This window comes from Balaenoptera physalus (assembly GCF_965194825.1).
Source record: "Balaenoptera physalus genome assembly, chromosome: X".
In the NCBI taxonomy this organism is placed as follows: domain Eukaryota; kingdom Metazoa; phylum Chordata; class Mammalia; order Artiodactyla; family Balaenopteridae; genus Balaenoptera; species Balaenoptera physalus.
The window spans coordinates 56,493,408-56,516,394 of NC_138903.1; the positions used below are offsets into that span (position 1 = coordinate 56,493,408).

At 39.6% G+C, this 22,987-nt stretch overlaps 1 pseudogene across 1 annotated transcript; it reads right to left on the reverse strand.

Moving 5' to 3' along the window:
• Positions 1–8,993: 8,993 nt before the first annotated feature.
• LOC309651869 (frataxin, mitochondrial pseudogene) lies at positions 8,994–22,784 on the reverse strand (annotated as a pseudogene). The gene has a single exon. The product of its transcript is annotated as a frataxin, mitochondrial pseudogene (transcript).
• Between the last annotated feature and the right edge of the window lie 203 nt (positions 22,785–22,987).

The window sequence follows — 22,987 nt, forward strand, 5'->3', positions numbered from 1 at the left end:
TTGTTTTTACAGAAAGGATTAATTCTACATCCACTCATTTACCCACCCAACATCACACAATGGAGCTTTGCCTATGTTTGTGAAAATTTTTAAGTCTTTCTTCTCAGAAAATATGCAAGGCCCTCCTTCTATGTCCATAGTTAAATCTTTCTTGTGAAGACTTCACAGTTGAGAGGCAAACACACTACAGTTAAAGGCCTTTTCTCTTACTCTCCTCTTCTCCCCCATCTGTTTATCAAAGGACCATGGGAAAAAATCGGTGGATTATGGGAACAATCAGCTGCTTTCAAACACTTCCCAGATTTAAAAAATAGAATATGTTTGAGTTTCATGGTTTTCAAAGGTGAATTGAGTCCCCCTCCTAAGTACACCATCCTTGGATTCTTTTACTTTTGCATATGAATGAGCTTTGCTTTATCAAAGACTCTTGCATATATTCTCCCTGAGCCTCATCAATTTACAGAGCTAGAAGAGCCTTATCTTTGGCCCTTTTCCTAGTGGTGAACTTTCTCAGTGGACTGCATCCACAACCTGAGTTTTGGTCCTAAATCTGCCACTGTGTTGTCATGTGACCTTGACTGGGTCACTGCCTTTCTCTGGGCTCAGATTCCTCATCTGCACAATAGTGTGGAATTGAATTAGTTACAGATTGTGATTCCTTGGAGACCTGGGAGTTAGGGTCAACCAAAGGTCTTGGCATCCAAATGAGCACCAAACTCTCTGCAGACTAAATAACAAAATTTGTCTTGAACATAGGACACTACTGGTTTTTAAGTATGGTAGATGCTTTTGTAATTAATATAATTAAGCATTAAAATGAACAACATAATTTAAGCTAGCATTTGGCCATGTATGTTCTCATTTGAGCAATACTAAAATTACAATAGTAGTCATATGGGGATCCAAGATGTCACCGGATAATAAAATAAGGTCTTCTTACTCTTAAAAGTGATCTCTCTCCATTTTCTTTTTCTTATTCTGCTCAATCTGCATTGGGGAAGTCATTTCTACTCAAATTCTTAGTGCCAGGCTGCAAACAAAAACGATAATAACAATAATAAAAGTTTATGTTATTTGAATTTTTACCAGTGTCAGTATCTTTCAAGGTGTTTTATAAAATTGTCTCATCTAATCCTCACTTCAAACTTCTGATGACTAATTTTTCTCCCTTTTACAATTGAGAAAACAGTCTCAGAGATGCTAATTTTCCCCAAATCACCTCTCTAATAAGCCATGAAAAGGAGCTGGGCTAGTTAGTTAACCATCCAAATTCTGCACTGACATCTCTCATGTTCCCCCTTTGTCCAATAATTGTTTGTAACATTTTGCCTTGGTTGGACTATACGTCAAATAGGAAAAGCACCACTGTGTATTTTTGTGTGAAGAAGTTGCATTGTTTTCTATCATCTCTTTTTTTTAAGAAGAAGGTAGGGCAAATTATCCTGAATAAAGTCAGAGTTATAAAGCAGCTCCTGGATGAAAGCAACCAAGACATGCCCACCCTCACCTAGCCTCCTTCCTGGCAAGTTTCTACCCTCTTCCTAGAGCCATTGCCTACTCCAAGCCCTCAGGGTGTTTGTTACCCAGGAGCTGTCAGAGCCCATTAGAATTGCCCTGGTGCTAACACTGCATTAAAAACATGCAAGGGGCTTCCCTGGTGGTGTAGTGGTTGAGAATCTGCCTGCCAAAGCAGGGGACATGGGTTCGAGCCCTGGTCTGGGAAGATCCCACATGCCGCGGAACAGCTGGGCCCGTGAGCCACAATTACTGAGCTTGCGCGTCTGGAGCCTGTGCTCCGCAACAAGAGAGGCCGCGATAGTGAGAGGCCCGCGCACCGTGATGAAGAGTGGCCCCCACTTGCCACAACTAGAGAAAGCCCTCACACAGAAACGAAGACCCAACACAGCCATAAATAAATAAATTTAAAAAAAAAGCACCAACCCTCATCTTAAAAAAAAAAAATGCAAGAAATTATTGATTTACACCAGCAAAAGGAGAGTACATCCAGGAGGCCAGCTCAATAGTCTTCAGCAGAGTATAATTATATTTCCAACTTGATATCTGGAGTGGCCTCCTAGGACAGTCAACTGTCCATAGTGTACAGTGTGAGACTGTCTTAGCTGGCCAAAACAAGCTCCGACAAAGGGTGAAGCAGCTTAGGCAGCAGTCTAAGTAATGGGCAATAAGGCCTAACTCCTTTACCATCCTTTAGTTCATTTCAAGGAATAGCCAGGGGACAGTCAGTAGGGATTAGTCAGAATAGTAGAATGAGCCCTGGTGATCTCAGTTAGTAGCCTTGGGCAACTCCCTTCCCCTCTCTGGGTCTATTTCTCTATCTGTCCAAATGAAGGAGTTGAGCTAAATTGGCTCCAACACTGGCTGTTTTACTTACCTCTAGACAGACTATATATATCTATATCTTTCTTGAAACTAAATCCTTCTGGTAGTCCCTTCCCTTTTGCTTAACCTTTGCCCTGTAAAAAGAGAATAATAAGAATAAAATGATGAGACATTTAGAATTTAATATCTTATTTAATCTTCATATCAATATTGTGAAAGAGATAGATCCCATATTACTGTTGAGAAAACCATGACTCATAGACTTGAAGTGACTTACCCAGGGTCTCACAGCTAATAAAAAATATGGTTGAGATTTGAACTCCAAGCTCAGTCATCTGTTTTTCTACCATTTTTTTCTATCATTCTCTAGGTCAGGATTTCTCAAAGTGTATTCTGCAGAATAAAGTTGTAGTGGATGTTAAGAGTTGTAATATGGGGGTAGGGGGAATCTAGGAAACCCTGAGGAAGTCAATATAAAACAGTTTTATTTACTGCATAACTTCTCAGTCTTTATGTTCTGAGTTAATATGCATTGGAATCCGGTAAGAGGACTATTGAATATGCAGTGGTTTGGTCCCATGAAATACTTTTTTCTTCCAGGAATATGTCTCAGGGCTAGTACTCCTCAGAATACACTTTGGGAATGTTGCTCCCAGACTCCTAGCATTCATATCATCCCCAGGCCCTGTTCTCAGAGAGTTCATGGAAAAATAAGTGTCCCTTTATTTCATCTCACTTTCATCTGCTAGGGTAAACACCCCCAGGAGGGTAGTTGCTTAGGGTATCCTTATATAATTCTGCAGGTTATGCTCTATATGAGGGCAACTGGCTAAGGGAGGCAAGTGGGTTTGAAATTCAGCTAAAGCTTCATTCAGCTGTGTGTCTTGCACTTGGCAGATGTTTTTCTCACTGGTTTACCCCAAGGGGACATGTTTTTATAGTATATACTAGCCACCATTTGTACTAACAGACACTCTGCTGCTGCTTAGGTTCTCAGCACCTATTATTGTCCCCCTGTGTGATCTTGAGCAAGTCACTTTCTTTTTCCATGCCTCAGTTTTTGTATATGCAAAATATGGATAATAAGAACTATTTCTTTCTCCACTCTTGAAGAAATGGCAGTAGGTTAAGAGAACTTTGTTCTCTTTGTTTTTTTGCCTTTTTTAAAAAAATAATTAATTAATTAATTTATGGCTGTGTCGGGTCTTCGTTTCTGTGCGAGGGCTTTCTCTAGTTGCGGCAAGTGGGGGCCATTCTTCATCGCGGTGCGCTGGCCTCTCACTATCGCGGCCTCTCTTGTTGCGGAGCACAGGCTCCAGACGCGCAGGCTCAGTAGTTGTGGCTCACGGGCCTAGTTGCTCCGTGGCAAGTGAGATCTTCCCGTACCCGGGCTCGAACCCATGTCCCCTGCATTGGCAGGCAGATTCTCAACCACTGCACCACCAGGGAGGCCTTCTCTTTGTTAATCTATGCTTTGTTATAGATTGTGTGTGTGTGTGTTTGTGATTGTTCAGCTATTGAAATAAAACCCACTAACACAGTATGGACACAAACTTACAATAGGGTTTTGAGCATGACCCCATAAATATGAAGTCTCTGGATTGGACGGGGTCTTAATGATCAAGCCACTCAACGATCCTGGCCACTCCTCCTGAGTGCCAGGTCCTTTGCCAGAGTTTGGGTATTAAAGTTTGAAAGGAAATTTGAGCAGGACCTTGAAGGATGAATAAGTGTTTACAGGGTGAAGGGACATTATGAAAAGAAAGGAGAATGGACAAAGTTAAGATGAATAGAGGTGGGGAGAAGATAGAAAGGTGGATTAAGTTGAAGAATTTCTATGCTGTGTGTGGAGCCTTGATGATTTTAAGCAGCAAACTGATGATCATCAGAGCTGTGCTTTACAAAGCTGGCTCTGGGGACTATGTAGGAGATAGATTTGGTATGGGAGGTATGAGGAGAAGTCCTTAGGCAATAAAAGGCTCCCAGGGATAGGCTGGTTGTATCTAAACTAAGCTTAATCAGAAAAATATTTAAGGAGGCAGACCTGATGACAGAAAAGAATCAAGGCTAACTCACAAGTTTCTTGATACATAGACAATATGACAGTTTCACAGACAGACAATGGGCAAAGAGCATGTTGAATGTAGAATAACGATGACTATAATAGGCAGAATAATGGCCTAATAAAGATGTCTATGAATGTATTCCTGTAACCTGTGAGTGTATTACATTACATGATGAAGGGGAGTTAAGGTTGCAGATGGAATTAAGGTGGTTAATCAGCTGACTGTAAAATAGGATTACATTAGGCCCAAGGTAATGACAAAGGTCCTTAAAAGTGGAAGAGACAACAACAACAAAAAACCAAACAACCCAATTAAGAAATGGGCAAATGACTTGAATAAATATTTCTTCAAATAAGACACACAGCTGGACAATAAGCACCTGAAAAGATGCTCATCATCATTAGCCATCAAAGACATACAAATGAAGATAACAAGTAAATACAACTGGACACACATTAGGATGGTTATTATCAAAAAAAGAGAAAATAACACGTGTTGGGGAGTATGTGGCTAAATTGGAACCCTTGTGCCTTACTGATGGGAATATAAAATAGTGTAGTCTCTGTGGAAAACAGTATAACAGTACATATAAAAATTTAAACATAGAATTACCATATGACCCAGAAGTTACACTTCTGGTTATACACCTCAAAGAATTGAAATCAGAAACTGGAACAGATATTTTTACACCTATGTTTGTAGCAGCATTATTCACAATAGCCAAAAGGTAGAAACAACCCAAATGTCCATCAATGGATTAATGAAAAACAAAATGTGCTAATAATATAATAAATGTGGTATACATAATACAATGGAATACTATTGATTGAAATTCTAACACATACTACAACATAGACGAACATTGAAGACATTATGCTGAGATAAGACAGACACAAAAGGACAAATACCCTTTATGAGGTACCTAGAATAGTCATATTCATAGCAACAGAAAGTAGAATAGAGATTACCAGGTACTGGTGGGAAGGGAACATATGGAGTAATTGTTTAATTGGTGCAGAGTTTCTGATTGGGAAGATAAAAATGTTTGGAGGGAATTCCCTTGCTGTCCAGTGCTTAGGACTCGGCGCTTTCACTGCCGTGGGCTTGGGTTTAATCTCTGGTCGGGGAACTAAGATCCCACAAGCTGCAGGGCACAGCCGAAAAAAAATGGTTGGAGGTGAATTGTGATGATGGTTGTACAACAATGTATATGTACTTAATGCCACTGAACTGTGCACTTAAAAAATATTAAAATGGTAAATTTTATATTAAGTATATTTTACTACAATAAAAGAGAAAAAAGGGGAAAAGCGTTGCAGAAGAGGTCAGAGTGATGACATGTAAGACTCTACCCGTTGTTGCTGGCTTCGTAGATGAAAGAGGGGGCTGCAAGCCAAGGAATGGAGGCAGCTTCCAGACCTGGAAAAGACAAGGAAACTGATTCTCCTCTAGAACTTCCAGAAAGGAATGCAACTTGCCAACACCTTGATTTTATCCCAGTAAGACCTGCGTCAGACTTCTGAACTGAATGATAATAAATTTTCATTATTTTAAGCTGTCAGGGAGGCAGCTATTGTGCAACCTTCTGCTCCTCTAGAGTTGCCCGATCAGTGCCCTGGGCCTGGACCATTCCCCTGTATGGAAGCCTGATGCTGAGCTGTCTCTTGGCCCCAGATTCTTTTTCCTTATTACAAGAAACCTTTTCCCTGTTCTAAGTATGCAGTGAACTTCCTTGTATTACTTATGTGTGTGCATCATATGGCACCTGACCAGTCTCACCCGTATTTCTGTCTCTGACAGGAAAGGAACAGGGTCTTCACTTGCAGCACGAGGTGGGTGCATGCAGTCCATCACCATTTGCCAGCTATTGGGTGAGACCTGCTGGCGATGGGAGACCACTGCACACTACAGAAACTGATCTTGCTACGTCTCTTCTCCTTTTTGTGAGGAAAGTGTTCTTCTAACCAGTGCCCTTGTATGATGGCTCCTCCTTGGTATCTCCAAAGGTGTAGAATATGCAGTGGATTAAGGTCTGTGAACTCCTATTTCTGGTGTTGGCATGGTTATGATAGTGGCCATTGTCCATGCAGTGAGAATCCTCACGAGGTGTTGGTAGCTGGATCTTCCTTCTTGACATAAACCACAAAATTTCTGGGAATTTGTTAGAGTAGCAATAGGAAACTAATAATATGACAATGATAATAATGATAGTAATTAACATTTATTGAACGCTTGCTAAGCCAAATACTATTTTATTTTTAAATGAGGGATAATAATTATGACAGTAATAAAAATATTAATTTTTATTGAGTCCTTGATATGTGCCATGCATTATTCTAAGAATTTCACATGGCCTATTCCATGTAATTCATACCATAAGCCAATGAAATTGTTGTTATTATTATTGTCATTTTGTAGATAAGGAAACTGAATCAGAAAGATATTAAATAACTTGTTCAAGATCACAAACTAGATCTCACAAACTCGTAAGAGACAGAGATAAGATTAGAGCCCAGACAATCTTGCTTTAGAACTTATATTTTTAAGCTAAGGATTTTAAATTTGAATATACTGGGCTCCTGATCTATTACAGGCTATAAGAGTTTTCTTTTTATTTTCCCATGAGGAAACACCAAGCTGGGCCTCTGACTTCCTTGACCTGTCCTACCTGCCAACCTACCTGCACAGCCTCTAGAGAGTTCTCATTCAGAAGTCTGTAGTCCTTTGTCATAGAGAAAATGTCCAGGGGAAATAAGCATAAGGCAGAAAGAAGCAAAAATGGATTCAGGGCAATCAGTTAAATGTTCAGTCCCAGTAGAAACCCAACTGGAAAGAAGAGGCCAAGGAGTTGGGATAGGAGAGAGAGTGTAAGGGGGCTTAGGAAGATAGGATCTAAAATGGAAGCAAAAGTCCCAGGAAACCAAGCAAGTTCAAGTTGGCAGCCTGGGGAGAAGTCTGATAGGTTGAGTTGGTTGGGACATCAGTCAATGTCTCTGGTCCTGCAGGTATGGCAAGCCTGACGCTATAACCCCAAGCTGATCTGGGTTTTTCAGGCCTCTTTCTACCAGAAGCTGTCAGACAGGGGATCTTTTCCTCTACACCCAGATATGAGTTGCCAGAAGGTGGAGGGAGGGGAAGAAGGAGGGAGTAAAGGACAGGAAGCAGGAAGTATATAGTGTCTTTATCCAATAGTAACTCATGTGCCCTCTTCTATTCTTATCTTTCCCCTTAGTGTGGTATCAGGCACATAGTGGATGCTCCATTAGGAAAAATTATTATTATTACTATTATTAACATTAATATGGCATGTATGATATGACAGTTACTGTGCTAAGTGTTCTGTATGATATGCATCATCTCATTCACAACAATTATTATCCTTGTTTTACTGATGAGGGATGGAGGAACAAGAGGAGAAGTGACTTGCTCATGTTTACATTTAAGAGGCAGCGCTGGGATTCAAACCCATGCCATTGGGCTCTAACGTCTGTGATCTTTGCTACTCTTCTCAAGACCTTCTGATTGGTGGATGGTTATTCAATTGCTGGATGCTGGGGATGACCATGGTGAAGGTGGGGTGGCAGTGCACAGAAAGAACCTTGTAATAGTGAATTGGAAACCTGCTGTGGTCATTCTATTCTTGTCACTGGCATGCTGTATGACCAAAGATAAGTTGTTTAACCATTCCTCTTCAGGTTTAGCAAATTCTATAATGCAGACAGTGCTTTCTGTCCTCCCAATGCTAGGGTTAGAGGGAAAAGAAGGGAGATGTTTTAAGAGAATAGATGAGATGATGCTGAAAACAAAGTCACTAGATAAATAATTCAAGACAAGTCTAACCTTGTGATACTTTCATTTCTTTTTTCTTTCTTTTTTTTTCCCCTTGGGCCTGGACCCGCCAGGTGGCCCTGACTCCTTGGTGGCGGGTGGCGCGGCAGGCCCTGCTCGCTCGGGCAAAAGCGCTCAGCATCTGCTCCTGCCCTCGGCCAGGTTTGTGGGGAGCGGAGGTGGGTAAGGGGTGGGGTGGGGCAGGGCGAGAGCAAGGGTGCAGAGAGTGCACACAGCGCCCATCCAAGATGCAAGCCCGGTCAGAGAAGATGGCGGAAGAGTAAGACGCCGAGATCACCTTCCTCCCCACAGATACATCAGAAATACATCTACACGTGGAACTGCTCCTATAGAACACCCACTGAACACTGGCAGAAGAACTCAGACCTCCCAAAAGGCAAGAAATTCCTCACATACCTCGGTAGGGCAAAAGAAAAAAGAAAAAACAGAGACAAAAAATAGGGATGGGACCTGCACCAGTGGGAGGGAGCTGTGAAGGAGGAAAGGTTTCCACACACTAGGAAGCCCCTTCGTGGACGGAGACTGCGGATGGTGGCGGGGGGAAGCTTTGGAGCCGTGGAGGAGAGTGCAGCAACAGAGGTGCAGAAGGCAAAGTGGAGAGATTCCCGCACAGAGGATCGGTGCCGACCAGCACTCACCAGCCCGAGAGACTTGTCTGCTCACCCGCTGGGGCGGGCGGGGGCTGGGAGCTGAGGCTTGGGCTTTGGTCGGATCCCAGGGAGAGGACTGGGGTTGGCGGCGTGAAAACAGCCTGAAGGGGTTAGTGAACCATCGCTAGCCGGGAGGGAGTCCGGGAAGAAGTCTGGAGCTGCCGAAGAGGCAAGAGACTTTTTCTTCCCTCTTTGTTTCCTGGTGCGTGAGGAGAGGGGATTAAGAGCACTGCTTAAAGGAGCTCCAGAGACGGGTGTGAGCCATGGCTTTCAGCGTGGACCCCAGAGACAGGCATGAGACGCTAAGGCTGCTGCTGCTGCCACCAAGAAGCCTGTGTGCAAGCACAGGTCACTATCCACACCTCCCCTCCCAGAAGCCTGTGCAGCCTGCCACTGCCAGGGTCCCGTTATCCTGGGACAACTTCCCCAGGAGAATGCACGGCACACCTCAGGCTGGTGCAACATCACGCTGGATTCTGCCGCCTCAGGCTCGCCCAACATCCATACCCCTCCCTCCCCCCGGCCTGAGTGAGCCAGAGACCCCGAATCAGCTGCTCCTTTAACCCATCCTGTCTGAGTGAAGAACAGACATGCTCAAGCGACCTACACGCAGAGGCGGGGCCAAATCCAAAGCTGAACACTGGGAGCTGTTCGAATAAAGAAGAGAAAGGGAAATCCCTCTCAGCAGCCTCAGGAGTAGCAGATTAAACCTTCACAATCAACTTGATATACCTGCATCTGTGGAATACCTGAATAGACAACAAATCATCCCAAATTGAGGAGGTGGACTTTGGGAGCAAGATATATTATTTTCCCCCCTTTTCCACTTTTAGTGAGTGGCCGTGTGGATGAAAGGCTCTTGGTACTCCAGCCAGGAGTCAGTGCGGTGCCCCTGAGGTGGAGAGCCAACTTCAGGACACTGGTCCACAAGAGACCTCCCAACTCCACGTAATATCAAACAGCAAAAATCTCCCAGAGATCTCCATCTCAACACCAAGACCCAGCTTCACTCAACGACCAGCAAGCTACAGTGCTGGACACCCTATGCCAAACAACTAGCAAGACAGGAGCACAGCTCCATCCATTAGCAGAGAAGCTGCCTAAAATCATAATAAGGCCACAGACACCCCAAAACACACCACTAGACGTGAACTTGCCCACCAGAAAGACAAGATCCAGCCTAATCCACCAGAACACAGGCACTAGTCCCCTCCACCAGGAAGCCTACACAACCCACTGAACCAACCTTAGCCACTGGGGACAGACACTGAAAACAACGGGAACTGTGAACCTGCAGCCTGCAAAAAGGAGACCCCAAACACAGTAAGATAAGCAAAATGAGAAGACAGAAAAACACACAGCAGATGAAGGAGCAAGGTAAAAACCCACCAGACCTAACAAATGAAGAGGAAATAGTCAGTCTACCTGAAAAAGAATTCAGAATAATGATAGTAAAGATGATCCAAAATCATGGAAATAGAAGAGAGAAAATGCAATAAACATTTAACTAAGGCCTAGAAGAACTAAAGAGGAAACAAGCAATGATGAACAACACAATAAATGAAATTAAAAATACTCTAGAAGGGATCAATAGCAGAATAACTGAGGCAGAAGAACGGATAAGTGACCTGGAAGATAAAATAGTGGAAATAACTACTGCAGAGCAGAATAAAGAAAAAAGAATGAAAAGAACTGAGGACAGTCTCAGAGACCTCTGGGACAACATTAAACGCACCAGCATTCGAATTATAGGGGTCCCAGAAGAAGAAGAGAAAAAGAAAGGGACTGAGAAAATATTTGAAGACATTATAGTTGCAAACTTCCCTAATATGGGAAAGGAAATAGTTAATTAAGTTGAGGAAGCACAGAGAGTCCCATACAGGATAAATCCAAAGAGAAACACGCCAAGACACATATTAATCAAACTATCAGAAATTAAATACAAAGAAAACATGTTAAAAGAAGCAAGGGAAAAACAACAAATAACACACAAGGGAATCCCCATAAGGTTAACAGCTGATCTTTCAGCAGAAACTCTGCAAGCCAGAAGAGAGTGGCAGGACATATTTAAAGTGATGAAGGAGAAAATTCTGCAGCCAAGATTACTCTACCCAGCAAGGATCTCATTCAGATTTGATGGAGAAATTAAAGCCTTTACAGACAAGCAAAAGCTGAGAGAGTTCAGCACCACCAAACCAGCTTTACAAAAAATGCTTAAGGAACTTCTCTAGGCAAGAAACACAAGAGAAGGAAAACACCTACAATAACAAACCCAAAACAATTAAGAAAATGGGAATAGGAACATATATTTCGATAATTACCTTAAATGTAAATGGATTAAATGCTCCAACCAAAAGACACAGACTGGCTGAATGGATACAAAAACAAGACCCATATATATGCTGTCTACAAGAGACCCACTTCAGACCTAGGGATACATACAGACTAAAAGTGAGGGTATGGAAAAAGATATTCCATGCAAATGGAAATCAAAAGAAAGCTGTAGTAACAATTCTCATATCAGACAAAATAGACTTTAAAATAAAGACTATTACAAGAGACAAAGAAGGACACTACATAATGATCAAGGGATTGATCCAAGAAGAAGATATAACAATTGTAAATTTATGCACCCAACATAGGAGCACCTCAATATATAAGGCAAATGCTAACAGCCATAAATGGGGAAATCGACAGTAACACAATAATAGTGGGGGATTTTAACACTCAGCTTACTCGAATGGACAGATCATCCAGACAGAAAATAAATACAGAAACACAAACGTTAAATGACACAATAGACCAAATAGATTTAATTGATATTTATATGACATTCTACCCGAAAGTAGCAGAAAACACTTTCTTCTCAAGTGCTAAAGAACATTTTCCAGGATAGATCACATCTTGGGTCACAAATCAATATTAGGTAAATTTAAGAAAATCAAAATGATATCAAGCATCTTTTCTGACCACAATGCTATGATATTACAAATCAATTACAGGAAAATAAAACTGTAAAAATCACAAACACCTGGAGGCTAAACAATATGCTACTAAATAACCAAAAAATCAGTAAAGAAATGAAAGAGGAAATGAAAAACTACGTAAAAATAAGTGACAATGAAAACACAATGACCCAAAACATATGGGATGCAGCAAAAACAATTTTAAGAAGGAAGTTTTTTAGCAGTAAAATCCTACCTCAAAAAATCAGAAAAATCTCAAATAAACAACCTAAGCTTACACCTAAAGCAAGTAGAGAAAGAAGAACAAAAACAACAACAACAACAAAAAAACCAAAGTTAGTAGAAGAAATCATAAGGATCAGAGGAGAAATAAATGAAATAGAAATGAAGAAAACAACAACAATGGGACTTCCCTGGTGGCATAATGGTTAAGAGTCCATCTGCCATTGCAGGGGACACGAGTTTGATCCCTGGTCCAGGAAGATCCCACATACCACGGAGCAACTAAGCCTGTGTTGCACAACTACTCAGCCTGCACTCTAGAGCCCACAAACCACAACTACTGAGCCTGTGTGCCACAACTACTGAAGCCCACACGCCTAGAGCTCATGTTCCGCAACAAGAGAAGTCACCACAATGAGAAGCCCACACACCACCATGCAGATTATCCCCCAGTCAATGCAACTAGAGAAAGCCTGCATGCGGTAACAAAGACACAACACAGACAAAAATAAATAAATAAATAAGAAAACAGTGGCAAAGAGTAGTAAAAATAAAAGTTGATACTTTGAGAAGATGAACATAATTGATAAAACTTTAACGAGACTCATCAAAAAAAAAAAGTGAAGAGGACTCAAATCAATAAAATTACACATGAAAAAGGAGAAGTTACAACTGACACCTCAGAAATACAAAAGATGATAAGACAATACTACAAATAACTATATGCCAATAAAATGGACAACCTGGAAGAAATAGACAAATTCTTACAAAAGTACAACTTTCCAAGACTGAACCAGGAAGAAATAGAAAATATGAACAGAGTAATCACAAGTAATGAAATTGAAACTGTGATTAAAAATAGTCCAAAAACAAAAAGTCCAGGAATTGATGGCTTCACAGGTAAATTCTATCAAACATTTAGAGAAGACATAACACCTATCCTTCACAAACCCTTCCAAAAAATTACAGAGAGTGGAACACTCAAACTCATTCTACGAAGCCACCATCACCGTGATACCAAAACCAGACAAGGATATCACAAAAAAGAAAATTATAGGCCACTATCACTGATGAACATAGACACAAAAGTCCTCAACAAAATACTAGCAAACCGAATCCAAAAGCACGTTAAAAGCATCATACACCATGATCAAGTGGGATTTACCCCAGGGATGTAAGGATTCTTCAATATAGGCAAATCAATCAATGTGATAAACCACATTAACAAACTGAAGAATAAAAATTATATGACCATCTCAATAGGTGCAGAAAAAGCTTTTGACAAAATTTAACACCAATTCATGATAAAATCTCTCCAGAAAGTGGGCATAGAGGGAATCTAACTCAACATAATAATGTCCATATATGACAAACACACAGCAAACGTCATTCTCAATGGTGAGAATCTGAAAACATTTCCTCTAAGATCAGGAACAAGACAAGGGTGTCCACTCTCACTACTATTATTCAACATAGTTTTGGAAGTCCTAGCCACGGCAATCAGAGAATAAAAACAAATAAAAGGAAACCAAATTGGAAAAGAAGTAAAATTGTCACTATTGGGCTTCCCTGGTGGCACAGTGGTTGAGAATCTGCCTGCCAATGCAGGGGACACAGGTTCGAGCCCCGGTCTGGGAAGATCTCATATGCCGCAGAGTAACTGGGCCCGTGAGCCACAACTACTGAGCCTGTGCGTCTGGAGCCTGTGCTCCACAACAAGAGAGGCTGCAATAGTGAGAGGCCCATGCACCGCGATGAAGAGTGGCCCCCACTTGCCGCAACTAGAGAAAGCCCTCACACAGAAATGAAGACCCAACACAGACAAAAAATAAATAAATAAATAAATAAATAAATAAATAAATAATTTTAAAAAATTGTCACTATTTGCAGATGACATGATACTATACATAGAAAATCCTAAAGATGCCACCAGAAATCTACAAAAGCTAATCAATGAATTTAGTAAAGTTGCAGTATACAAAATTAACACAGAAATCTCTTGCATTCCTATAAACTAATAATGAAAGATCAGAAGGAGAAATTAAGGAAACATTCCCCTTTACCATTGCAGCAAATAGAATAAAATACCAAGGAATAAAACTACCTGAGGCAAAAATCCTGTACAGAGAAAACTATAAGCTACTGATGAAAGAAATCAAAGATGACACAAACAGATGGAGAGATATACCATGTTCTTGGATTGGAAGAATCAATATTGTGAAAATGACTATACTACTCAAAGCTATCTACAGATTCAATGCAATCTCTATCAAATTACTGATGAGATTTTTCACAGAATTAGAAGAAAAAAATTTACAATTTGTATGGAAACACAAAAGACCCCGAATAGCCAATGCTATCTTGAGAAAGAAAAATGGAACTGGAGAAATCAGGCTCCCTGACTTCAGACTATACTACAAACCTACAGCAATTAAGACAGTATGGTACTGACACCAAACCAGAAATGTACATCAATGGCACAGGATAGAAAGCCCAGAGATAAACCCACACACCTATGGTAACCTAATCTATGACAAAGGAGGAAAAATATACAATGGAGGAAAGACAGCCTCTTCAATAAATGGTGCTGGGAAAACTAGACAGCCACATGTAAAAGAATGAAATTAGAACACCCCCTAACACCAGACACAAAAATATACTCAAAATGGATTAAAGACCTAAATGTAAGGCCAGACACTATAAAACTCTTAGATGAAAACATAGGCAGAACACTCTTTGACATAAATCACAGCAAGATTTTTTTTGACCCACCTCCTAGAGTAATGAAAATAAAAATAAAAATAAACAAATGGGACCTAATGAAACTTAAAAGCTTTCACACAGCAAAGGAAATGATAGACAAGACAAAAGGACAACCTTCAGAATGGGGGAAAATATTTGCAAATGAAGTAACTGACAAAGGATTAATGTGTAAAATATACAAGCAGCTCATGCAGATCAATATAAAACAAAAACAAAAACAAAAAAACAACCCGACCTAAATACACCTTTTTCCAGAGAAGACATATAGATTGCCAACAAACACATGAAAAGATTCTCTGCATCAGTCATTATTAGAGAAATGCAAATGAAAACTACAGTGAGATATCACCTCACACCAGTCAGAATGGTTATGATCACAAAATCTACAGACTATAACTGCTGGAGAGGATGTGGAAAAAAGGGAACCCTCTGCACTGTTGGTGGGAATGTAAATTGGTATAGCCACTATGGAAAACAGTATGGATGTTCCTTCAGAAACTAAAAATAGAACTACCCTATGACACAGCAATCCCACTACTGGACATATATCCTGAGAAGCCCATAATTGAAAAAGACACATGTTCCCCAATATTCATTGCTACACTATTTACAATAACCAGGATGTGGAGGCAACCTAAATGTCCATCAATAGATGAATGGATAAAGAATTGTGGTACATATATACAATGGACTATTACTCAGCCATTAAAAGGAACGAAATTGGGTCATTTGTAGAGACTTGGATGGACCTAGAGAGTGTCATACAGAGTGAAGTGAGTCCGGAAGAGAAAAACAAATATTGTATATTAACGCATATATGTGGAATCTAGAAAAATGGTTCAGATGATCTTATTTGCAAAGCAGAATTAGAGACACAGACATAGAGAACAAATGTATGGATACCAAGGGGGAAAGGGGGGGTGTGGGAGGAATTGGGGGATTGGGATTGGCACATATACACTGTTGATACTATGTATAAAATAGACAACTAATGAGAACATACTGTATAGCACAGGGGACCCTAGTTAATGCATTTTGGTGACCCAAATTGGAAGGAAATCCAAAAAGAAGAGGTTGTGTGTATACGTATGGCTGATTCATTTTGTTGTGCAGTGGAAGTTAGCACAACATTGTGAAGTAACTATACTCCATTAAAAATTAATTAAAAATAAAATAAAATATCCATTTAAGGAAATACCTGGAGACAAATGCAAACAAAAATACAATGATCCAAAATCTATGGAATGCAACAAAAGCAGTTCTAAGAAGGAAGTTTATAGTGATTCAAGCTTACCTCAGGAAACAAGAAAAATGTCAAAGAAACAACCTAACCTTACATGAACTAGAAAAAGAACAAACAAAACACAATGTTAGTGGAAGGAAAGAAATCATAAATATCAGAGCAGGAATGAGTGAAATAAAGAGAAAATATTGGAAAAGGTCAATGAACTAGGAGCTTGTACTTTGAAAAGATAAACAAAACTGATACACTTTTTGCTAGACTCATCAAAAAAAAAAAAAAAAAAAAAGAGAGGGCCCAAACCAATTAAATCAGAAATGAAAAAGAAGTTACAGTTGACACCACAGAGATATAAAGGATCATAAGAGACAACTATGAACAACTGTATGCCAGCAAAATGAACAACCTAGAAAAAAAAAAAGACAAATTCTTAGAAATTTACGATCTCCCAAGGCTGAACCAAGAAGAAATAGAAAATATGAGCAGGTCAATTACTAGTAATTCAATTGTATTAGTAATAAAAAATCCCAAGAAACAAAAGTCTAGGAACAGGCTTTACAGGTGAATTCTACCAAGGATTTAAAGAGTTAACACCTATTCTTTTCAAACTATTTGAAAACGTTGTAGAGGACAGAATGCTTCTAAACTCATTCTACAAGGCCAGAATCACCCTGGCTAGATACCAAAACCGGACAAGCATATCACAATAAAAAGGAAAATTATAGGCCAATATCACTGATGAATATAGATGCAGAAATCTTCAAAAAAAATATTAGCAAACTGAATCACAGTACATCATACACCATGATGAAGTGGGATTTATCCCAGGGATGCAAAGATTTTTCAGTATCTGCAAATCAATCAATGTGATGCACTACATAAACAAATTCAAGAATAAAAACCATATGATCATCTCAACAGACATAGAAAAAGCTGATGGCAAAATTCAACATCCATTTATGATAAAAACTCTCAAGCAATAGGGCATAGAATGAACATATCTCAACATAATAAAGGCAATATGTGACAAACCCACAGCTAACATCTTACTCAATGGTGAAAAGCTGAAAGCATTTCCTCTAAGATCAGGAACAAGACAAGGATGCCCACTCTTGCCACTGTTATTCAACATGTTATTGAAAATCCTAGCCCTAGCAATCAGACAAGAAAAAAAAAATACAAGGAATCCAAATTGGGAAGGAAGAAGTAAAATAGTCACTGTCTGTAGATGACATGATACTGTACACAGAAAATCCTAAAGATGTCACCAGAAAACTATTAGAGCTCATCAGTGAGTTTAGTAAAGTTGCAGGATGCAAAACTAATATACAGAAATATGTTTCATTTCTATACACTAACAACAAACTATTGGAAAGAGAAATTAAGGAAACAACCCCATTTACCATCACATCAAAAAGAATAAAATGCCTAGGAATAAGCCTACCTAAGTAGGTAAAATAACTGTACTCGGAAAACTATAAGACATGGATGAAAGAAATTGGAGACAATACAAACAGATGGAAATATATACCATGTTCATGGATAAGAGGAAGTAATATTTTTAAAATGACCATAGCACCCAAGACAAACTACAGATTCCATAAAATCCCTATCAAAACACCAAGGATATTTTTCATAGAACTAGAACAAATAATTTTAAAATCTGTATGGAAACACAAAAGACCCTGAACAGCTATAAAAATCTTGAGAAAAAAGAACAGAGCTGGAGGAATATCACTGCCTGACTTCAGACTATACTACAAAGCTACAGTATTGAAAACAGTATGGTACTGGCATAAAAACAGACACATAGACCAGTGAAACAGAATAGAGAGCACAGTAATATACCCATATACTTATGGCCAATTAATCTATGACAAAGGAGGCACGAATGTACAATGGAGAAAAGACAGTCTCTTCAATAAGTGGTGCTGGGAAAACTGGAGGGTTACATGTAAAATAATGAAATAAGAACATTCTCTAACACCATATACAAAAATAAACTCAAGATAGATTAAAGACCTACATGTAAGACTGGAAATCATTAAACTACTAGAGGAAAACAGAGGCAGAACACCTTTTTTTTTTTTTTTCTTGGCTTATAAACAGAAATTTATTTCTCATAGTTCTGGAGGCTGGGAAGTCCAAGATCAAGGCCCCAGCAGACTGGGTGTCTGGTGAAGGCTTGCTTCTTTCTTCATAGACAGCTGTCTTCTCTCTGTGTCCTCACATGGTGAAAGGGATGAAGGAGCTCTCTGTGGTCTCTCTTATAAGGGCACTAATCTCATTTATGAGGGCTGTGATTGGGGGTTAGGATCAACACCTTAACATTCAGCCTACAGCCCAGGCTTAGCACAGTAATGGCACAATAAAAGATGATTATTTGAACATGAATTCAACTGAAATTCAAGTAGAACAAAACCCAAAACCATATACTTACTCTACAGCTTAAAGTTCACTGTCATCTCCTCTACTAGAAGGAATTAAAGCTGGCCTGTTAAGTTGCCTGACAGGACCATTAAATGTCTAAATTGGGGATCGACTATATTCTATCCAGTTTAACCCTCTCTGTTAACACGGGAAAACAGAGGTCCCGGGATTTCAAGAAACTTGCCCAGAGACAGACAACTACTTTTGGGCTGGGCCAAGTGTAAGACCGGGGTTCCTTTCATTAGCACCAACATCTTTTCATTTATGTGGCCTTTCACAATTTACCAAGCACCTCCTCAGCTCCATGACCTCATTTATTATACTATATCCATGAGCTTACAGAGATGGCTTTTGGGAGATTTTTTGCATCCTCAGACCAGTGTTGTGATAGCTTATTTTATACAGACCCTTAAATTTAAAAAATATATATGTATACACACATGTAAATGTGTGTGTACATATATATGCACATATGGAAGACACGGCACCACATCTCCCTGTGTCACCCCATGCGAGCCACACCCTGACAGTCACAAAGCACAGAGAGAAAATGGTATTCGGTTCGAGAATTCCCGAGTTGCTACTGATGTTTCAATACTAAAGGGCTTAGAAGTGCTTAAACTTTCAAGAGGAGTAGGAATGTTTTAGGCTTCCCTTTAATGAGTCTCATTTTGAGACAGGATGGCAAGGTTGGCCAGCCACTCTTCATGCAGTTATTGTAGTAAGTCTTTCAGAGAATGAATGGTGAAGCCAATTCATTTCTCCTCCTGGAATTTGTCCTTCTTCTTTTTCTTTGTTGTGAGGTTATATATTAAAGGTATGGGCATACAGACATTATGAAATATAAGGGCTATCACTTGAGGGAGGAAATCAGACAATAAATCCAAAGAAACCAGTGGAAATTAAAAATCTGAACTTAGGGGCAGGGCGGAAGTTGACACGGTCTTTTCACAGAGCCGTTACATATAATGCAACTGTCTTCAAAAGCAGGAATGGAAAAAACTAGCCATTCAGCTGTAGAATGAAACCGGGATCTTGGCTTTAGAGCTTTCAATGTCTTTAGCATTAGGCTGGGCAGCAAGTGCCTTTTCCAGAGTAGGCCAGAGAAGATAAGTCCAATTTGGTTTTTAAGGCTTGAGTCAGCTCTGTGGCCAGCAGCTCGTGGAGGGACACACCATCGTGGGAGTACATCCAGTTTCTCCCAATCCAGTCGTAACACTTGGGGCCACTGGATGGTGAAGATAACCAGATTTTCTTGTTTGGGGTCTGTTTGTTGATCACGTACATTCCTAGATCTCCACCCAGTTTAATTGTTAAAACACCACTCCCAAAGGAGACATCATAGTCTTCAAATGTGTAAGGTTTGTCTGCAAGGTCTTCAAAAAACCCTGCTAAGGAGTCCAGCGTCTCCTCGGCCAGTCTTTCATAGGTGGTATCGTCCAGAGGGCCAGCGTCACCCAAAGTTCCCGTTGTCCTCAAATTCATCCAACAGACACACTGCTTTTTGACATTCAGGATCTGGTTGAGGCAGCAGAGGCTCAGACTGGGCTGACTGGGTGTGCCGGCCGCAGCGGTCCCGGTGCGCAGGCCCCGGCAGCCATAGAGCTGGGGGTCCTTCATTGGCCGCAGGGCCCTGGCGTGGGCCTGGGCAGAACCCTGGGGGGCCGAGCAGGGCAAGAGGCTGGCAGCCGCTCGGCGCCCCAGCGTCCACATCCAGAACACCCTTTGACATAAATGGTAGCAATATTTTTTGGATATGTCTTCTAAAATAAAGGAAATAAAAGCAAAAATAAACAAATGGGACCTAATTAATCTTAAAAGCTTTTGCACAACAAAGGTAACTATCAACAAAATAAAAATATAACCTGCTGAATGGGAGAAAATATTTGCAAATGACATGACTGATAAGAGTTAATGTCTAAAATATATAAACAGCTCATAGAAATCAACATCAGAAAATAAACAACTCAATTAAAAAGTGGGCAGAAGACCTGAATAGATATTTTTCCAAAGGGGAAATGAAAGGATTCAAATTACAGCATTTTGTTGAACACAACAGTTCCAGAAAGCATTGATTGTGTAAGCAAGGGGTTTTTTTAAAGGAGTGCTTTATGGAAGACTAAGACCAAATTGAGAAAGTAGGCAGACTGGGAGTCTAGCCCAGGTTGGAGCTGAATAATGGAACATGGTAACTGAGGCTTATGTCCAGAATGGAAGTGCAGGGTATGTGGCAGAGGGCAGTTGTCAAGGCACTGGGCTAGGCAGTTGCACACAAATTAGTAAAATGTCAACCCATGTAGCCCTTATGACAAACCTGTGAGAAAAAAATGAGGCTCAGAGAGGTTGTTACTTCCTTAAGTTAACAATAATGGAAAGTGACACAGCTGAGGGCTAAACCCAGGTCTCTTCGAACTAAATTCTATGTTCCTACCAATACTCATGCTGCCCTAGTAGACTGTCTGCTAGGGTTGTGGGAGAGAGGGGCCAGGGAGCCCCATTCATACCAGGCTGTGCGGAGTGTTGCCAGGGAAGCCACTAAATCTTGAAAGTTTAGCTCCTCCACAAACATCCAACAAGAGATCAAGAGGAAGTCAATTGAAGTAAAGTTTTCATACTTCACTCAAAGTGGTAAAATGTTCATATTAGTAGACTTATAAGTCATATATGTAGTGATCGAAAATAAAGAGCATATCCAAACAGCATAGCCTCAAAATACATGAGGCAAAAAATGATAGAGTTAAAAAGAGATAGACAAATGCGGAATTATAGTAGGAGATTTCAACATTCCTCTCTGAGCAACTGACAGAATTAAGAGACAGAAAATTAGCAAAGATTTATTAAATCTGAACAACTAATTCAACTAACAGGATCTAAATGAATATAACACTTCACCCAACAACAGCATAATACAAAATTTTTTCAAGTGCCCATAGAATTGTTACCAATGTATAGAAAATTTCAAGTGATAGAACAAACCTCAACAAATTTAAAAAAATTGAAATCATAATATTTAAAAAATTGAAATCATAATTTTCTGGTCATAATAGAATCAAACTAGAAATCAGTAACATAAAGAAATCAGAAAAAGCTTCAACATTTGGATATTAAAGCACACATGTTTAGTTATTCAATGACTCAAATAGAATGTCTCAAAGAAAATAAAAAGTACATAGACCTTAAGAGAGTGAAAAGACAAGCCACAAATTGGGAGAAAATAATTGTGAACTCACATCTGATAAAGAACTTGTATCCAAAAAAAAAAAGTCTTAAAACTCAACAATAAGTAAATAAGCCACCCGATAAATAAGTGGGCAAAAGATCTGAACATATACCTCACCAAAGAATATATACAGATAGAAAATAAACATATGAAAATGTGCTCAACATCATATGGCATTAGAGAATTGTAAATTAACAAAGATGAGTTACCACTACACACTTATTAGAATAGCTAAAATCCAAAACACTGACTCCACGAAATACTGGCAAGGATGTGGAGGAGAAAAGATCTCTCATTGTTGGTCAGAATGCAAAATAGCACAACCACTTTGAAAGAAAGTTTGGCAGTTTTTTTATAAAACAAAATATACTCTTACCATATGTTTCAGAAATTACAGTCCTTGGCATTTACCCAAATGAGTTGAAAACTTATGTCCACACAAAAATTGTACACAGATGTTTACAGCAGTTTCATTCACAATTGCCAAAACTTGGAAGCAACTTAATGTCCTTCAGTAGTTGGATGGATAAATAAACTGTGGTACATCTAGACAATGGAATATTATTCAGCACTAAAAAGAAATGAGCTACCAAGCTATGAAAAGACATGAAGTAAATTCAAAGGCATATTACAAAGTGAAAGGATGTAAGCTGAAATGGTTACACACTGTATGATTCCAACTACATAGCATTTTGGAAAAGATAAAACTATGAGACAGTAAAAAGATCAGTAGTTTCCAGGAACTTGTGGGGAGAGAGGGATGAATAGGCAGAGCACAGAGGACTTTTAGGGCATTGAAATTATTCTGTATGATACTATAGTGGTAGATATATGGACAACAAAAAGAGAACACTTGTGTAAACTATGGATTTGGGGCAATGACGATGTATCAATGTAAGTTTATCAATTGTAACAAATGTACCATTCTCAAATGTATTGAGAGTGGGAGAGGCTGTATGCATGGTGGAGGACAGTGGTAAATGAGAATTCTCTGTACTTTTTGCTTAATTTTCCTGTGAACCTAAAATTTTTCTAGGAAATAGTCTATTTAAAAGAGGGGGAAATTAGAACTTCTCAAATCTTGTGAGGTGCAATGAGACCATACTCTAAGGGAAATTTGTACCTCTAAATGTTTATGCTAGAAATAAGAAATGACTGAAGAAGTGATGTCACCAAATGGAGGAATAAAACATCCCCCACTAATATCCTCCTTCAACAGCAATTTGGCAACCAGTCACAGA